The 18,630-nt window shown below is 39.7% G+C and overlaps 1 protein-coding gene across 2 annotated transcripts in view; it reads right to left on the bottom strand.

Moving 5' to 3' along the window:
- Positions 1-18,630, bottom strand: part of CTNND2 (catenin delta 2) — a 394,794-nt gene that overhangs the window by 286,187 nt on the left and 89,977 nt on the right. The gene's annotated exons all lie outside the window — the stretch shown is intronic.

Here is an 18,630-nt window from a genome sequence, read left to right as displayed (position 1 = left end):
GTGGTTTGTTTGTGTACTGCTGTACACAGAAATAAATGGTAAGGCTTACTGATGGCTCTTTACAGAAAACTACTCTTTCTACCCGGCAATAATTTCAACTCCATTGTGTTAGTACAAGAAATTGTGTATGCAATTATTTTCCATTTGTTTTTGGAAGCATTAAAGCAACTGGAAATTCTTTATTTTCAGTCAGGTACCCTAAATCAGCAGTTAGCTATTGGAATAATTCAATCTCATTTGTTACCTTAATGCTACATAATTAAATATCAATCTTCAATTTAAAACATGCTTGAAAACAGCTCCAGCTTCATAAGGTTCAGGTTAACAGACACTGAGTATTTATAATACTGCTTCAAATATTTGCACTACATTTTGTGTGGTTGCTGCTTGGGAGGACGTAACTACCTGTTTTCCCATACGTTTTTTCACCATTAAATCAAACACCTGTTCTTCTTGTGGGAGAATATTAGTGGTGGGTTATTCGTGGTGGATAGCACCAAACTTGTACTGATTCAGTGGATGTCAGTTTCCTCCTGTATTATCACTAAAATGGTTTCCTGAATTTCCTCTCACATTTGTACTGAATCAGAGCCATCACGCCGCAGGAGGCACCACTGTGGACCAACTTCTAAAGATGGAGCAGGGCTCAGTGAGGAACTCTTGGGTGTGCACCTTGCTTGGGAAACAAAAGTGCACTAAAGCCAGGGAAAGCTTCTGGAGCATGGAGAAGGCCAGGCAAGAAGGGAACAGAAGAGGATGAAGGACATTCCTACTGCAGGGAGCCAACCCACAAGGAAACCTCAGGGGTGAAGGAGAGCACAGGACTTCTCCAGGAATCAGAGAAGGCAAATGGAATTTCCTTCACAGTCTGGAAACCCAGGTGCTAGAAGGCATGGCAGGGTTAGATGAAAAGTCACCCATTCAGAGAGTGAGGGAAACTTCCAAAGTTTCTTTGGAAGCCCTTTTCATTAGCTTGTATTACCCACTGCTCTTAAAGTCAGTTGTGTTATAGGTTATTATTTTTTCTACTTTAAAAGCCTAATAGTTTAAGAGCTTTGGAGTACCTGCTAGTACCTGGCACACTTACTTCAAGGTCAACAGGGAAGGGGAGCAGATCCCCTGCAAGACTCTAGCCTACTTTGAGTACCACCATTGAGGACATTAGCATCAAGGACTACACTTGCCCTTCTGCCACACTGTACTTGAGAATCACAGAATCATTAAGGTTGGAAAAGACTCCAAAATCATCTGGTCCAACCATCGCCCTACCACCACTATCACCCACTAACCCATGCCCCTAAGCACCACGTCCAACCTTTCCTTGAACACCCCCAGGGACAGTGATGTCACCACTTCCCTGGGAAACCCGTTCCAATGCCTGATTACTCTTTCTCCTAATTTCCAACCTAAACCTTCCCAGGCACAACTTGAGGCCATTCCCTCTGGTCCTACCACAGTTACCTGTGAGAGGAGGCCAACCCCTAGCTCCCCACACCTTCCTTTCAGGCAGTTGTAAAGGTCTCCCCTGAGCCTCCTCTTCTCCAGACCAAACACCCCCGGCTCCCTCAGCCGCTCCTCACAAGACTTGTGTTCCAGGCCCTTCACCAGCTTCGTAGCCCTTCTCTGGACACGCTCCAGAAAATAAGCAGTCTGGCATTACTGTGAACAAGCTGATTTATGGCATTAAGTATGGTGTATACAGCCATAAATATAAGCTGCTGATTAATAGACTCCATCACAAACCACTGACGAAAGAGAAGCGGTGCAGCACCTCGCTGCTTCTGGCAAGGGTTGGTCACAGAGCTTGCAGAAGTGTGGGGCTGCAGAATTAGCCTCACCAGGCACGGCTGGGGCTGTTACTGAGCCCTTTACCTGTAGAGGATAAGGTGCTGCATGGCAGGATTTCACCTCAAGCCATTGTACTTCTTTCTGGATGATAATACAATGTGCAATGCTGCAATCTGGTGAAGCATAGCTATTTAAAAACCAAAGCAAGGAAGTGAGCGGTCTTAAATGATAAGATTATTATTAATTCAGTGAAATCATAGTAACAGTTGGTTACAGGAAATCAAAGTCACACAAAGAGTCCTGATTATAATCATCTAAGTCTGTGTCAAAAACGGAAAAAAAAAAAAAGAAAAAAAAAAAGAAATTATGAAAACATTTGTCCTTTTATTTTTAAGTGCAATATTTTCTTTGGAATTCAAATCTTCTGCCTGCCCATTCTGCTTTCTTCAGACCACCTCCTCTTCCATCTTCCAACATTCAGAATCAAAAAATCCAAGCCAACCACATAACAAAAAAAAAGAGCAAGAACCAAAACTTCCATTTTGATTTCTTTTTAAAATAAGTAATTCTTATACAGTGTGTGTTTGCATACAGACAGAATTGTTTCAGAACAGCAGAATAACAAGATACTTCTCGGTACCTGCAGGTACTGTTCTGGCTCTACCAGTGAATTTGAAGACAATGAAAAAAATAGTTACAAATGCACATAAAACATAGAACAAATACACATAAACTTCTCGTTCTACTTCTTATCCAAGAAATAACAAAATATTATAGACCAGTAAGGGAAACAAAAAAGGTAACATAACAACAAAATTCTATCCGTATAATTATTTTACTATGTTTTTCTGTTTAGGTCATACCTTATGTTTCCTTTTCTTCAAACAACACTTTTCAGCCTACTCAAAACAAGATAAAAAAAGCTTTCTGTTGTTCGAAAAAAAGTGCAGTTTGCTTTTAAACAGTATCATGTTGCTCAGCACAGAAATTTGTTTAACTTGTGCAACTGACTTTTTACCTACATTTCATCAGAACAATCCCACTTACACAATGAAGGAAGGTCCAAAATGTCCATTTTTGTATACTCAGAAATCCTCAGGGGCTAAGGCTACTATATTCAAATCCATTGAAGTACACCTGGCAATTTCAGTAGGAGTCAAACCGGTTTTTAAGATATTTTAAGTGTAAGAAAGTAAAGCGTGCTTACAGAGAAAATGTACCAAATGAAAGTACAGTATAAAGTCAATTAAAAAATCCAGTGCTGGGAAAGAGTAGCTATATTATTTGAAATGCTGTATGCCTAGTCATTTTTTACATTTTTTTTTTTTTTCCTGTTGAGATTCAGTCTATCAGGAATACCATTTGTAAAAGTAAGCTTTTGCATGGGACTGCGAGAAGTTCAGCTGAAAAGCAGTTGACTTGATAGCTATGTCAAATCAGTAACTTCTGCAGCGGAGATGCCCTTCCTGGGGCAGAGAGAAGCACTGGGAAGAGGCAGCAGCCACTTGGCTAGAACATGCGGGCAATGTAGCAGCACCGAAAACCAGCTCCCTGGTGGGTCACAGAATGGTGTGGCAGGGTGGCAGAAGGTCACTAACCGAGGCAGCCTGTCCTCACATCAGCAGTATGGGTAGACTCATTTGAACATAAATCAAATCTCAGTAATTCACTCCAGTTTGGGCTACCTCATGTCATCAGCAGACTGACTACATCAGCATGCTCCACATTTTAAAGGGATGCTTCTTTCTGCTGGTCCTCCTGCAAAAAGAGGGATTTAACTCTCCCTGACATTGCCAAATTCAAAGACAATTGAATGCAGATTTCCTCACACCCTTGGAAACAAACACAGAGAGAAGCTGGATGCTCAGCTGCCTGCCACAATCCACAGTCCTGGGCTAGGAGGAAGGATGCTCAAATTAAGCAATGAAAGAATTAAATTAAATTTAAAAAAAAAAAAAAAGACTGACCAGAGTTAATCAGCACAGTACTGAATTTTGATTCAGTGGATAGTCATTAATGCCTACTGGAGCTTCGGTGAGAGATGATAAAAAACAGGCACTGTAGCCATCAGCAATCTAATAGCTGTTAGAATCAGAGCTGGTTGGGAATCAGAGCTGGTGAGTCATGACGTGTTCTCTTCCCTTCTTTCAGAAGGTCCCTGTCTGCTGAATATGCAGTAGCAGTGATTTCCAGATCATATCCCATAGTGGTCATAAGCAAAAGAGTATTTCATGTAAGAAACCCACTAGGAATTTGGAGTCCAAGGAGCTTAACTGTGTCAGAAGTTAAGCATTTCTAGCAGTTAACTGTTGTAATTGCTGAGAAGACATGAAGTGCTGAGAGACTGGTGCACTACCTTTACACTGATTAGAGGTGGAAGGAAGAAACACAGCCTATTAAATTTTGCTATTTGCAATATTAGTATATCCTGAGTGAGGATTTAGAAACACATACGTGATGTAAAAGCTGATAAGAATTAGGTACAATCAGTATTGGTACTGATATATTTTTATCTACAGGACAGCCAGGTAAGGTAGTAGGAGTCTGTGGATTAACTTTATTATAAACTAAGATAACTTAATATATATATATATTTTTACCTTATCTTGTAGTGCCATTGCTGGTTCACAAAACTAAATAGACAAAATTTAGAATGTGGGATTATTGTGAAGGAGGAACTCACAAAAAGAAACCAAAGAAATCATTCCTTGTGGTAGTATTAATGACAGCCTATCCCTACTGTCTGCCAGTCAATCATCTGAAAAGTTACTCATTTCCTAGTAGGTAGACTGCAGTATCTCATGGAATACATCACATAGGAAATTCTTAGAAATTGTAGCTTCCCTGTACATGACAAGTCGAGATATTTTTAGTTCATGCAATATAGCTATTGTACAGTCAATCTTCAACAGAAAAAAAAAATAAATTATTAAACAGGACTAATATTTTGTATTACAGAGCAGAAGCTATCATGTAATAAATATTCAATAATGCATTATCTGTTAGTTGTTAAATGATCAAATAATTATCATATAACGATAAGTTACATACAGTACTATATTAATACAAGATAAGAGCATGATTATTTCAGTAGTCTAAATGTATGTAATAATTACTTTTGAATTGGCTAAAATAATTGAACTACAAACTACAGAAATACATACCTAGTCAGCCTCCGTGAGATAATTACATGCTTGTTACTTAGTTTTCCGTGTGAAGTTTCCAGTGAAACTAGCACGTGAGTGGAAAGAGCAGGATGTTTTCTCTGCTTAAGATTTAAACTCAGTTGGAATACTGAGGCACATTTCCTCTCCAATTAAGTAGTAAACTGGAGCACAATTATTGTGTTATACATTTCCATTTGGTCAATCATCTATTGCAATGCCAGTTCTAATTGACAAAGGAAATAGACCAAAGCATGCTAGAACGAACATTTAATTAGCTCACATACCAATTATAAACAACACTTCACTCACCTTCGATCAACTGACAGAAGTAGTAATGATAAATTATAGAGTAAGTGTAAATAAAGTGTTTTTAATTAGTGTAATTAATCACTTCACACATTCTTCAACCTGCTTTGCTCATTTGGGTAAGAGTTGAAACAAAGCACTAGCGAAACTCCTTTAATGTCCTTTAAACATTCATTTACAGAGTTAATAGGTTGAGGTGCCTCACATTCCAGCTGGAGGAGTCATCTTCTAAGTGTTCATATAGGCCTAATTAAGGATTTCAAATACCAAAAGTCATTGTTTACTGTTCCTTCTTCCTCTTAGGTCATTTAGTTTCAGTGTGAAATATTGATTCCTACCCTACAACCTACTTTTCTTTGTTTAAGTGTGTATAGTTATGCAAAGTAGTTGCTAACCACTCCGAAAGCCTGGCTGTATTTGTTGCCCAGTTTTGCAAAGAGATATATGACCATTTGTTTGTTTTAAAACCCTCCACTGCAGCATGGTTTATTTCCGAGATCATCAGAAACATTCTTTGAATGAACTCTCTGTTGCTGGGATAATTTCGGACAGTGCTGGAAAGCTGAGGAATTGAGTGGAGGAACGGTGAGGGAAACCCTGCAGGGGATTGCTCAGGATGACAAGGAGCAGCCACCTAAGCTCAGACTTCTCTTCCCCATTTCCTAGTCTCTGTGGAAGTTGCAACAAATGTAGATGGAAGCAACAGAGGCAGTGGTCAGATGTAGGGAAAGCCATGGGAACTAGAAGGGAGACCTTTCTGGATATCATAAAAAGAAGATGTTTTCATAATTACAGGCAGAAAAAGGAAAAATTAGGCCAAAGGAAAATATAAAATTCGAAGAAGATAATCTGCCATCAACATGGGCTTGAGTCAGAGGCTTACTATGCATAAGATGTCATGAGAAAAAATAATGAGGAAAAAATTAAATGTATCGATTAAGACAATTGGTCAATCATTCTGGAGGAAAAGAAGGACTTTAAAGACAGCTGTTAGTCATATCTCAGGTCTGACTCATACACTCAGGACAGTACTAGGAAAATATTTCAAGATCTATATTCTAGGAGATACTAAATATTACAGATGTCAGTACCTCTATATTACAATAAAGAATGTCACAGCTGCAATGTAACACAGGCATTCCATGGCCTAGTAATGCATAAAGCTTAAAGAAAGGGGAAAAAAAAAGCATACACATACCTAAACTGAAGGAATAAGTTATAAACTCTATATTAAATTAGCTCCCTTGTTATGAAACAAGCATATCTCCTGAGATGAGAGGCAGCATTCTCGAACAAGTACACTGAAAATGAACTTGTTTTACAGAAATGGAAAGTAATTTATATGCAATATTATGCTCTACCAATACTAAGAAGGCTATGTTCTACCTACAGATACAGAAAAGGGTTGTAGTGTTGTTACAGAACATATTTTTAGGTACTGGAAAATAGAATTTGGTGGAATACGTTCAGAAATGTAGCCTAAGCTCATTTTCATCCAAGCAGCCTATAAGTGATATGTATCTGGCGAAAAGATGTAAAAACTAGGCTGATACTATTATGTGAGGGAACAATACAAGGATATCCCTTCTAACTCTCTTTCTAACCTAATTACTGCTAGAATAAAAGACAAAGATCATTTTATTTTGAGAGTAGGTGAACTGGGAACAGAAAATGGTTTCATTGCATTCTGGTTATCATATGCTTATGCTGATAAAAACTCAGCTATTATTGTAAGAGAAAAAATGAAAGCTTTGGTTAGGATTTGAAATAATAAACCACTGCTGCGTGGGACAGCAAAGCACTACAACCATCCGCAAGAAGTAGTGGGAAACTATAAGACCTGAAGTGAGAAAGCCATTTAGAAATTCCTCTGTCAATGACTCTCAGGAGTGGCTCTGCAATCAAGGCTGCTGGAAAATGAGCACTAGCACCGACTATCGGGACTCCAGCACGTTACTGCAAACCCATACTGCCCGGTGGTTAAAATTCACTAACTGTGCACCTGGGAGGGACAAGAAGAAAACCAGAAATAGCTGAACTGAGTAAGGAAGTGTTTTAAGAGAAGGAATTTCTTCATGGATGGCAAAAATTTGTAGTTGGTACATTATGAATGCAACAGAACCTCCAGTGAGATAAAATAAAAGTTGTTTGAAAGTTAGGAACCATATGTGGCGAATATGAAATCCCAGACTCAGAGAACAGGGCAACATAGCAAAGCCTAAAGCAACCCTGAAATAATAAGCTAAGTTCAGTGTTATTTACTCAGATAAAGCATTATGTTTTACTTTCTATATCCATCCAGACATGGTATTACTCCAGATGTTTGTACAAAATGCAAGACAGATGAATCTTCTTTCATAAGCAATACTTGGTAAAGTTTGATGGTAAGAAAAAATTGGGAGTTCTGTTTCAGATGAGAGAATTTATTGGAGATGTTAGAGATCAAGACCTAAAGATAGGCAACAAGCAATAACAGGGTTAAACATATTTAACCTCAGAATACAGAAGTTCCCCTTGTCTTTGATTTTTATTGAAAAAAAACTGCCTGAAATTTAGATTAAAATCAAGGATAAGCTACTACTGCAATTTTTAACCGACCTCAGGATTAAACAACTTCTTTTGTGGAAGATTAATCATATTTTATGAAATCGTTTGCTAAACTCTGCACATATTGAAATCAGATATTATCTGAAAGACATAATTTATCATTAGCCATTAGGATGATGGGCTTTATAGGAGCAATGGATAGAAAGAGCCCGGGTGAGAGATGGGCAGCCAGGATAACAGCTCAATTGCATTTACAGAGGACACAAAGAGGAAAAGTAATATCCTCTAGCCTTCTGTCTAGGGATGTGTAAGGTTGATCGGGAGCTCTTTTTGCAGGAAAATTTCTGCTGGCACATGTTACACCCTCATGAGGAGCCTCTGCCTACAAAACCTTGTCAGTGGCCTGAAGTAGACATGATGTGAATTACACCAGGAATATAAACCACTTCTTTCCACAAACAACCTGATTTGTTGATGGTGATGTTACTTCTGTGAAACTCTACAGGTGGCATGCAATACTAGAAGTGGCAGAAGTCACACAGTATTCTGTGTAACAGAAGTTTCCTACGTGTTAAAAGATCAGACTATGGAAGAACAGTAGAACAGTTGCTGAACTGGGCTTTTGGGATGGGATTAGGTATGTTTCTGAAGGCGACCACAAGAAGAAACTTGCATGCAGGAGGATGCAGCATGTGCAGCTATGCAGACAGCAATCTCCGACTCAGAAGGAAGTCTCACGCTTCCATTTGGGTAACACTGAATTTTGGCATAAATAATTGTAATTTTTTAAATTTATGTTTTCATAGTCAATCTACCTCCCATTTTGCAAGAGATATACACTTTTAAAATGGAGTGTGTGCTTGGTTTACAGGAAAAAAAAAAGCCAAATAAATTAAGAACATCTTTTGTATGATTAAATCATAATTTTTGGAAGCATTTTATACCTTAAAAGACCAACTGTCAATTTCAAGTGTTCCTAATCGCCCTCTCTGCCCACCACAGCTTAAGGCTGCTATTGATAGTATTGAACGAAAGTGTTCCCTTTTTATTTCTAGGAAATAAAATCAGATGGTTACAGACATCACACAAGCGTGACTCACATGAAAGCTGAGTGCATTATCAGAAATCAAAAAAATCAGACAAATCTCTTCTGGTAGACTTAACCTATGCTGCTAGCAAAAATAAAAACAAACAAACGTAAGCTTCTGACTACAAAGCATACACAACTATTCACAGATATCTGGATCGGATACCAAAAGGTATCATTGCATCTTGTATTTTGCTCTATGAACATAGCTACTAGCACAGAATAGGTCTCCTATGACGTGCAAAGTAGAACTCTTTTTGTTTTATTTTTCCCTGACCTTTAATAGTCTTAAATTTTGAATCTTTTCTGTCCACAAATGAAAATGGCTATTTGGTTTCTGAGGTGAACTGGCTCAGAATGTATTTAACACTGCCTTGGAAGTCGGTTTACTAATAAGTAAGTCAACTAGGTCAAAATTTTATGAGAAACTTTTTCATATGCCAGAAACACCCAAGCCATAAAACAGAAGGTATGCCCCGATCTATGTGGGTTGAAGACAAATACTGCCTAAAACTTCTCCGTGGCCAAAACCATACCTGCCAAGATGATCTACTCCATGCACATTTCACACAGGCCAACAAGCCAATTACCTCTTTTGCACAGCTGTATCTACAGACCGGTTTCGTGCTCACGAGCTGGCGTGGGTAGTTCAGAGAGCCGTGCAGCTCTTGGCACTTCTAACCGTGCTGAGAGCGCGGGCGCTGGCATACCGCTACGGCACGAGTAGGGCGAGTGCTTTATCAGTCTGTCATGAGGATGTGGGTGCACTTGTTTCCTGGCCCATGCTACAGACAAAATATTTACTGATGTATTTCTGCGCTGCCAAAAATCTTTCCATGTTCTGCTTCTACAGATGCTACCATAAGTCACTGTCACTTTCTAATGAGTTTCAGTAACTGCTTCCTGCAGTGGATGAGGGAACACCTGGTTACTTGTGCAGGATTTCAGTTTGCCACAGGCTAATCATTACAAGCTGATCATTACCTCCTTTCCATCTCTGAAGCTACTACTAATTGCTCCTGCTTCCCTGGTTTCAGTGCTCCCACATTTTCATTCTCCCCCTCCATACATACTTTACCAGCTGTTATTACTCCTGTGTTAATTCAACTTTCACATTTCGAAGCACAGTAATAAAGCTAGATTTTAAAGGGTTGTTTTATTTAGGCAAGGGTTGTAAGTCACTTACACAGCATGAAATGACACTGCGTACTCAAGTCACACTCATCTCAGGACAAGCAAGCTCAGATGTGAAGCAATACGAAGTCATATTCCCTCAGTATGGTATTGATACATAAAAAGTCCATTTCATCACGTAGGCATAACCTGAGATAAGGGAACCCTAAGAGACATGTTCTAGGTGACAGTGCATTGAAACAGAAAATCAGACAACAGGTTGCTGTACTGAAGTGGAGGGAAATTACAAATGACTGTTGTAATGTTGTCATAGTATTACCTTCGGACTTGCAACATGGCACATCAATGAGCAATGTGGATTAGCGTAAAGTTAGATAAAGGTGTAAAAAATGAGGACTACAAGGCCACTTTTATGCAGAAAATATGTTTTTATTTTTATTTTTTTTCTCTGAGGGTGAATAAGGTTTTGGGGGCAGGGCACTGAGGTTTTATTTCATGATTTGTGAAAAGAAAGATAAAGGAACTGGAAAAGAAAAGATGGAACTGAAGCAAGAAGGGAAGTAATAGGCATACAGGTTTGGTAAGACAGGAATGGGTAGCTTATGGAAAGATGGGATAGCAAAGGACGAGAGAGCACAGGAAAGGAGAAGGCTAGAAGAGAGATTAAAATGGAGTCAGCATTTAGATCCAACAGGACAGGAACATACTGGACTGTCACGCTTTGGAGAGTTCTGCCAGTGCCTTCTAGCACTCTCTCCCTGAGAAGCCTGCAAATCCACCCGGATACCCTACTGGTCTATAAAATATCTGCAGAAAAATTTAGGCAGCTGGTGTCATGCACAGGAGGGTGCCCACAGCAACCCCTGTGCCAGCCCTGAGGAACAAGCAAAAGCAGAAGCAGCTTCCCTGAATGCTGCTGGCTCCTTCAGGCTTCCCCAGGCCTCCTGCTGGGAAACAGTCACACGTGAGCTTGAAGACAGGCAGAGCGTCTTGGCAGAGTGAGATCAGCTGGACCCGAGTTACAATCTGTAACACCCCACTACCTGAAAGTCATGGCAGACCACAGACAATGAAACAGATGCCAAAGGCTGTCAGGATTGCTGGTGGTGAGAGCCCCTGATGTGGCTCTGCTCCTAAGTCTGACTCTTTGCAGTGGCCTTCTCCTGCCTGCATAAGGGAAGTGATCACTAAGGAAAAGGGAAAAAAAAAAAGTCATTTGCACTCTTGAAATGAGAAGACCGATATGAATTTAATTGGATGCAGTATGCTAGCAGCAAAGACATGCTTGTTTTACCCAAATCTTACCATGCTGATACCAGTGATAAGGAGCAAAGGTGACCAAAGGAAGATATAGAGTACGTAATGATGGTGTTTGAACTGCATCTTTTCATCTGGAGCTACTCTCAACACCTTTGAACTCAGCCTCTGACAGAGGATAAAAAAATGAAGTCCAAGCTAAGGATGCTCGTCGCTGATGGAGCATTTCCAGAGGAGCACTGGCTGTAAACATTGATTCTGAGATGTAAAAGCTGGCTCTTGGGTCAGTCTAGGGCTTGCTCCATAATATCAGATCCTCACGTCTTAACAAGGTTTAGCAATGAATGCACAGCAACTTTATGTGGTCAGCTCTTCTGTAATGACGTTAAGCTTCCTCTGAGGACTGCCACAGGGACCAGGTCTCAGTGTTGTAGGCACTGGTTTCACTGCTGGCCAGTGGCTATTACTATGTTAAATGACAGGATGATTATTTTATGCTCCTATTTAGGGTGACTAGGGTCAGAAAGGGAAGGCAGATAAGGATCAAGGAAGCAACATCTTATCCCTGTTACTCAAAAATCTAATTATTTAAGAACTGCTCCAAAAAACATAAGTTTATTCACAGTTCAGACAATTTGTGCGCAACTTTTTCTGTGAGAACATGCCACAAATAACTGTGAGACCACCCTTTAACAAAAGACTTTCGTGTTTGTCCACCTTTCAGAGGATATACCTCATTACTAATTGGGCAAAGATGACTTGGGAACCCCACAGTTTTGAAGCCAATATATTGAAAAGGCTTGTATTAGAAGAGATGGATGGAATAAGGAGAGGCGTCCAAAATGTCCATCCGCAAGTATTTACTCTGAATGTATTAAAATACTGTCAGATGTTTTATCAATAAATCAGAACTCCCTCAAGCCTCATACTTGGCCTGATTTATCTGCAGCTAAGAACTGTTGAGTCAGACGACTGCCCAGTTTCCATTAATGCAACAGGAAAGAGAAGTAGGAGGAAAGGTGAGGTGACCCTTGTTGCACACTTACGCCACTGCTACTCCAAAAATCCAATTCCAAAAATTACAGAGGGGCACGCACACTGCCAAGGTGATTTTCTTTTCTGAAGCATACTCAAAGAGCACATGATTTTATTAGTGTGTATGTTTATCAGGAGATCCCATGAGAACACCTCCTTTGTGTGCACAAAGAATGACTCAGCTGTATCACCCAGGCACTCAGAGTAGATAATGAAATGGAAATAACTTCATCTATCAACAAATTGTGAGGTCCACTGATGCCAAATTTCATCTCATTCAGCATGTCAGCCATCTGACAGGTGGCAATTTCACAAAGCAAGAGCTATGGGATTGAAAACACATAAACACACATCTTTTTACACATTCATTGTGTAAATAGAGCCTTTTTGTTTCAATCCATTTTCAATATCTATGAATAAAGCAGCTGATAAAAGATGAAAATCATAAAGGTTGAACAAGGAGTGCTCTTTCAAACTGGGACATCTGCTTTCACACTGAGTAAGGAGGATCTCTGTTATTGTAAAAAATTGCTGAAACAAAACTGAATTAAGACAATAAAATAAGAGCTTAGCTCATCTTTTTAGCCTCAGAATTAGGCAGCTTAGTTAAGTGAAAACCACATCTGTTTAATACAACAGTTATACATAATTTCATGGGATAAAAAATATCTGTTCATGTAACATCTTTTATTCTTCAGAGGGAAAAAAAAAAGCGACATCTAAATGGTACTACTATTCATCCAGGCTGCATTTTGGGCAAATAGTTTTAAGGGACTAAAAGAGTTCATATATCATGAGGCCAAGTCCTCTATGGTGAGCCATGGTTTTTCTTTCCCAGAAGGGCTGAGATGTCCCTAACTGCCTGCATTTTTATTAACATGTAACAAGTGCACTCTGAAACGGCGATAGCCAAGAAGAGAGTGTTATTTAATCTACACTGTATTTATTCCCTTATCAGTCTGCAATTAATCTTGAGCATAGGGCAATAGGGTCACAGATGTAAACAAAAATATATTCAGAAACTGTGAAAAAAAAAAGTCTGGAGTACTGGCAGTGTCAGATGGGGAAAACTGCAATTCTAACACCAAATACTTATAAACTGAAGTTCAGAATGTAGCATTTCAAAAATATCAGACAATTGCAGCCATGTCACGCCGATCCAAGAATTTTTATGATTCATGTCAACAAATACTCTGTAGCTGCAGTCTGCGGGAACTATTTAGAGAGCAAAAAAGAAGGGTTTCCACATAAAGTGATTAAGCAAGTGAAAAATAACTGGTGAGACGATTCCATTTCAGTTAGAAACTTAAACACCAAAAGCTCCATAAATTTACTCCATAATCCTTTTAAGACCTGTCTAAGGTTCATTTTGTGGAGACTGAAGCAAAGGAAATAGCATGAAAGATAAAAGTATAGATACCTTAAATTAAAATTAGAGACTTTTGGATTAGGAGACATTTGAGCTTGTGGTTTAAGTTAGGAAGAAAGTGCCAATGGATTTGCTCAATAATCTCAGTAGTCTGCCTAGCCCTCATTTTGCTAATGCCATGACAGATCAAGTAACCATTGCCTCTCCTCACTGCTGCAACCTGTACAGGTCTGTAAGGACTCCATCTGCCTCAGCTAATTATTTCAGAACCAATTTTTAGGCCAGTATCAGGCAGTCCGTGATGGGGCATGCTAACAAACCGTAGAGGCAGGGGCAGAGGGCAGCTACTGGGAGGGAAGAGTATAAAATACAGGACCAAAATTTTCCTCTCATTCCACGTTGATCTCACTCTTACTCACACTACCCATCTTTAAAATGCAAACTTTCAAACATGGGCAGGAAAAGGCAATTTGGTCCGTAATGATCGCTCAGAGGCCTCCAGGTCCTCTGTGTCACAGAGGATGGACATTTCAGTGCCTCAGACAGTTCATCAGGACCTTTCCCACCTATCTGCAGGCCAGACTGTGACCTTATCAGGCAGTAATGAAAAATGTTCTCCAGCAAACAGCCTTCTTCACCCACAGTTGTATATCTGTGTTTACTCGCCTTCTTTCCATGAACCTTTCCAGCTTTTCAATTCTTCTTACACGTAACGGTAGGGAAAAAAATGGAGGCATAATGAACAGGTAGCAAAAGGAACGGACCTGTAGTAGTTACTTGATTTGAGTGGGGCAGTGATGGGGAGTTTAAAGTGCCTTTTTTTTCCCTCACCTTCCATTTTTCCAAGCTTTCTAATCTAAAATATTAATGAATGCTCTCCACAATGCATACTCAGTTCTCACAAAATGTAGGTCACAAAATGTGACCTACAGTCACCACTCAATGCTTCTGTGCCTTCTGTCTGACTGAAACATCCCTAGTGTTAGCTCTTTCCTGAATGTTGTTCCCCAGCCCAACTCTTGCTCCCCTGCATGTTTCTGTCTCCAGCGATTCCAGTCCCTACACTTACCATGGATTGCTGTCCCTCCCTGTGACCCATTCCCAGAGTCTTCTGTATAACCAAACTTGGCTTCCACATCTCTGGTCTTTCCCCCAATCCTATTCAGAGTGACTGGTATTTATCTTCATCCATGCAAAAGAAGTACTTTGGGGCCCCATCAGAGGGAGACAACGGTGGATTGAGGAATAGTTTCAGAGAGGAACAGACAGCTCTGTTGTCTGCCCGGGGCTGCCACACGGGGTGTTACAGCTACTTAAGAACCAGGAGGAAGGATTGAGTGTCACAACAGCACACCAAGGGACCTGGCTGGTCCCTGGGACATTCAGTAGCTGATGGCTACTGCCATTAGCAGCAGCCCATACCTGCCACCCTCAGGGACGGAGGGTATGCGTAGACTGCTGGCCTTCTGCTGGTGGCATCCCCAGAAGCACTCAAGATGATCTGAACTCCCGTCAGACACCATGTCAGCTCCTGTTTGATGTAAACAGGAGTGATACAGCGATGACTGATCTATAGCTATGCAAAGACAAAGAGGATTTGGTGCAGTACAGGAAGCTGGACAAGGATAGGCAGGTTTAGGACTTAACTCAGCTGCAGCCTTCTTCGCAGTTCTGGAAGTTTCCTTACTTTTTGTCTATTTATTTGTAAGTAGAAACACGTGTTTCTGGGAAGCCAGTTTATACTGAGTAGAGACAGAAGAAAGAGAAAGGCAACAGTGCAGGAGCACTCCTCAGATGCATACAGCCTTGTGTCAGGCACAGACAACCACAGAAAACTTGAGAGAATATAGCAGGCATAAATCCGCATGTCTTTGTCTGACAATAATTACTTCAAAAAATTAATCATTAATCACTCTGCTTGTTTTGGCCCATATTAATAAAAGTTTTATGTAGCGTATGTACCTGTACATTTGTCTATTTGCTGATTCACACTCAGCAAAGATAATTAGCAAGCACCGCTAGCTATATACAGACCTCCTGTGTAAGCCACTTTCATGTGATGTGTCTTGTTAGCCTATGTCCACAGCTTTTATTTGCTAGTAAAGGAATAGCAGATGTGATATTTGAGATTTAGAGAATTATAACAACTGCCTGTGCCTGCTATGTGACCACTTTTTATAAATAATTCTGAGAAAGTCAGAGTGCGTAAAACTGAATCATAAAGATTCTGGCTACAGACACACTAATCCCCTACAAAGATAGAGCTACTCATAGATTGACTTGTTACACTGGATGCACACAGTTCAGAAAAAGAAGCTGTGGTCACATCTTTGGGCAGGCTTTCTTATGAATATTTTAAAAATCTGTCTCAACTAGTCTAGAACTGCCGTGGCTGGCTAGAAATGCTTCGTCAGAGTCAGCCTAGTGATGTAAAATACAGCTTTGCATTCAAAATGCAGAAGTAAAATAAAGTAATATTGCAAGTTCAAGGCCTCTAAATTTAGAAGATGACTGAGATGCCTTTTATGAACCATCGTTCTTCCTCTCCCTCCTTGTACACAGTGTTTGCACACAGTGCAAACCTATTCAGTGTTTGTTGTGCAGTTGCCTCATTCTCCACAGCATGACCTCAGGCCTTCCTTGCAAATTGTCCAACACAGAGAAAAAAAATGGAGCCCTGGTGGATTACTCTGTGACATTCAACATTTAGTTCAAATGCATCACAAACAATGTGTTTTCTACTTGTAAACTGAGACATTTTTCTCACTTCCTCTTTGGAGACGGAAGGAATTAAGACAAAAAGTGCCTATGAAATACAAATATCATGAGATATCTCAGAGTAAGTTTTAAATTTCCCTTTATATTATATTATATTATATTATATATATATATATTCATATATATATATTATCAAACATATATTCATATGTTTGAGACACTGCTTCCATAGGTTAGTTAGTTATGTTTGTTCTCAACACACCTGTGAACAATCCACTAATGAAAAAAAGTAGGTATCAGGAAAAGATAATGTGAATGATTTCACAGCTATGACATCAGAACTTTGGGATGCAAAAGAGATAAAGGTCAATTTTAAGTAAGATGTTGAACTGCCAAATATGAGATTTTTGTTTTCGTTTATAGCAAATACATTCTACTCATTGCTTAGAAAAGTTAGAAGTGTTCAAGATGAAATCCCCCTTCAGTATGCTGTGCAGTCTGAACCTTATCTTTGGGGTAAATGAGGCATGGACGGATAATGTTCAAAACAGGACGTGATAGTAACTGTTGTATAATGCAGTCACAAGAAAGACAAATTATGTTGTACAGACATCCTTGACTTTGTTGCTTTTAACTTTGCAAACACAGTAACATTTTAACTGTCTGATGTGTCCATGATGTTTTATTCTAAATTGAGTAAAGACCACCCAACCAAAAAGGAACTCCAGCATATGACATCCTAATTGCATTTATGAGTGATTAGCAGAGCTGCAACTGTTGGCTTTGGCATATATATCTGATTCTTAATTACAACCATAAATGGCAAATAGCGATGTAGTTTCATTATGAGGGAGGCCTGAACAGAGGAATATTGGACACTGACAAAAGCTTCACAGATATTTCCTAACAATGAAAATCATCAAGCTTGCAGCTCTGTGGGGAAGCCTGCTCCCCTGTGAGCACATGCATCTGCCTGTACTCTCCAACTCTGTATTTCTTAGGGACAGCTGCTGTCCTGTCCATAACTCTATCAGCATTTCATTTCTTGAATGTCATTCTCATCACCCTGTTGTTCACTCTCTTTGCACCTATCTCCTGATCCCATGAACAAACCATCCAACCAAATTCAGCTTCCAACTCTCTGGCCTCCTGGTTTAACAAATCTCAGTTCTTATCCTGCTCATTCCCCACACAGTCCATCTCCATTGCTCCTCTTCTCCATCAGTGTTTTCCATTTGCCCACATTCCTTATTCTCCTTCCTATCTACATTCCTATTTGAGTCTTATCTTTTGGTGATACTCCTCAGAAATTTTTGTACTAGTTTTCTTCACTTACCCATATTTATTTCCATTTACTGCCCTCATCCTAATCTAACATTTTTCTTAAATTTTCACCTCTTCATCCAGTTTCTGCCAAATGCCCATCCATGCTAGCTCCTCCCTGCCATCCACCCAGATTTACTTTTCTACAGAATCACAGTATGAAGACAATCCTAATCACGTCAGTCGTTCAATCTGTTTCTCCTCACCCCCAAATGAATAAAAAAAAGGGGGATAAAACAAACAACAGAGCAAATTATAAGGGCATACATTGTTACATCATGATTTCTCAGCAGAAGATTTTGCTCAGATAAAACAACATCTTACCGAAACTGTGGGTGACATTGTTGACCCAGAAATCTTGTGTATGTCAAAAGTGAAAAATTGTCTACCGTCCCAGGACTGTCAGCTGTGAATTTTACTGCAAATCTTCTTTTAAAATAATTTTGAAAAATATTCTGACTTGTTAAAATTCTGCCTTGCAATCAATGCCTTGCTTTCACTTGGAATGATGATGACATTTCAGGTGACGATTCACCATTGCTAGAGGGGCTGTGCAGAAGGCGGTTGTCACATTAGCCCTTCCAAGGAAGAAGAAATCTTCCCCTTTGATTTTGAGGAAGCTGAATTTGGGCAACTACCTTGAAAGATGTGACTCAGTCACAGAGTACTGGGCAGCAGGGGACTGAAAAAAAAAACAAAACAAAACAAAAAACAAAACAACAAAAAAAAAGGCTCAAGGGAGCAGAGAGAAGGACATAGAGGAATACTAGAGAAAATTGAAAGGTCAAGGTAATGCCTGGAGCATCAGTAGGAGTGATGGAAAGGGCACATGCTTTGTGGCAGAATGGAACGATGTATCAGATAGGAGACTGAAAAAAGTAACGGAAAATAGGGAATTA

The sequence above is a fragment of the Aythya marila genome, assembly GCF_965140915.1.
Source record: "Aythya marila genome assembly, chromosome: 2".
In the NCBI taxonomy this organism is placed as follows: Eukaryota; Metazoa; Chordata; class Aves; order Anseriformes; family Anatidae; genus Aythya; species Aythya marila.
The sequence above is the reverse complement of the archived record's forward strand: the minus strand, read 5'-3'. Positions and strand labels throughout refer to the sequence as shown.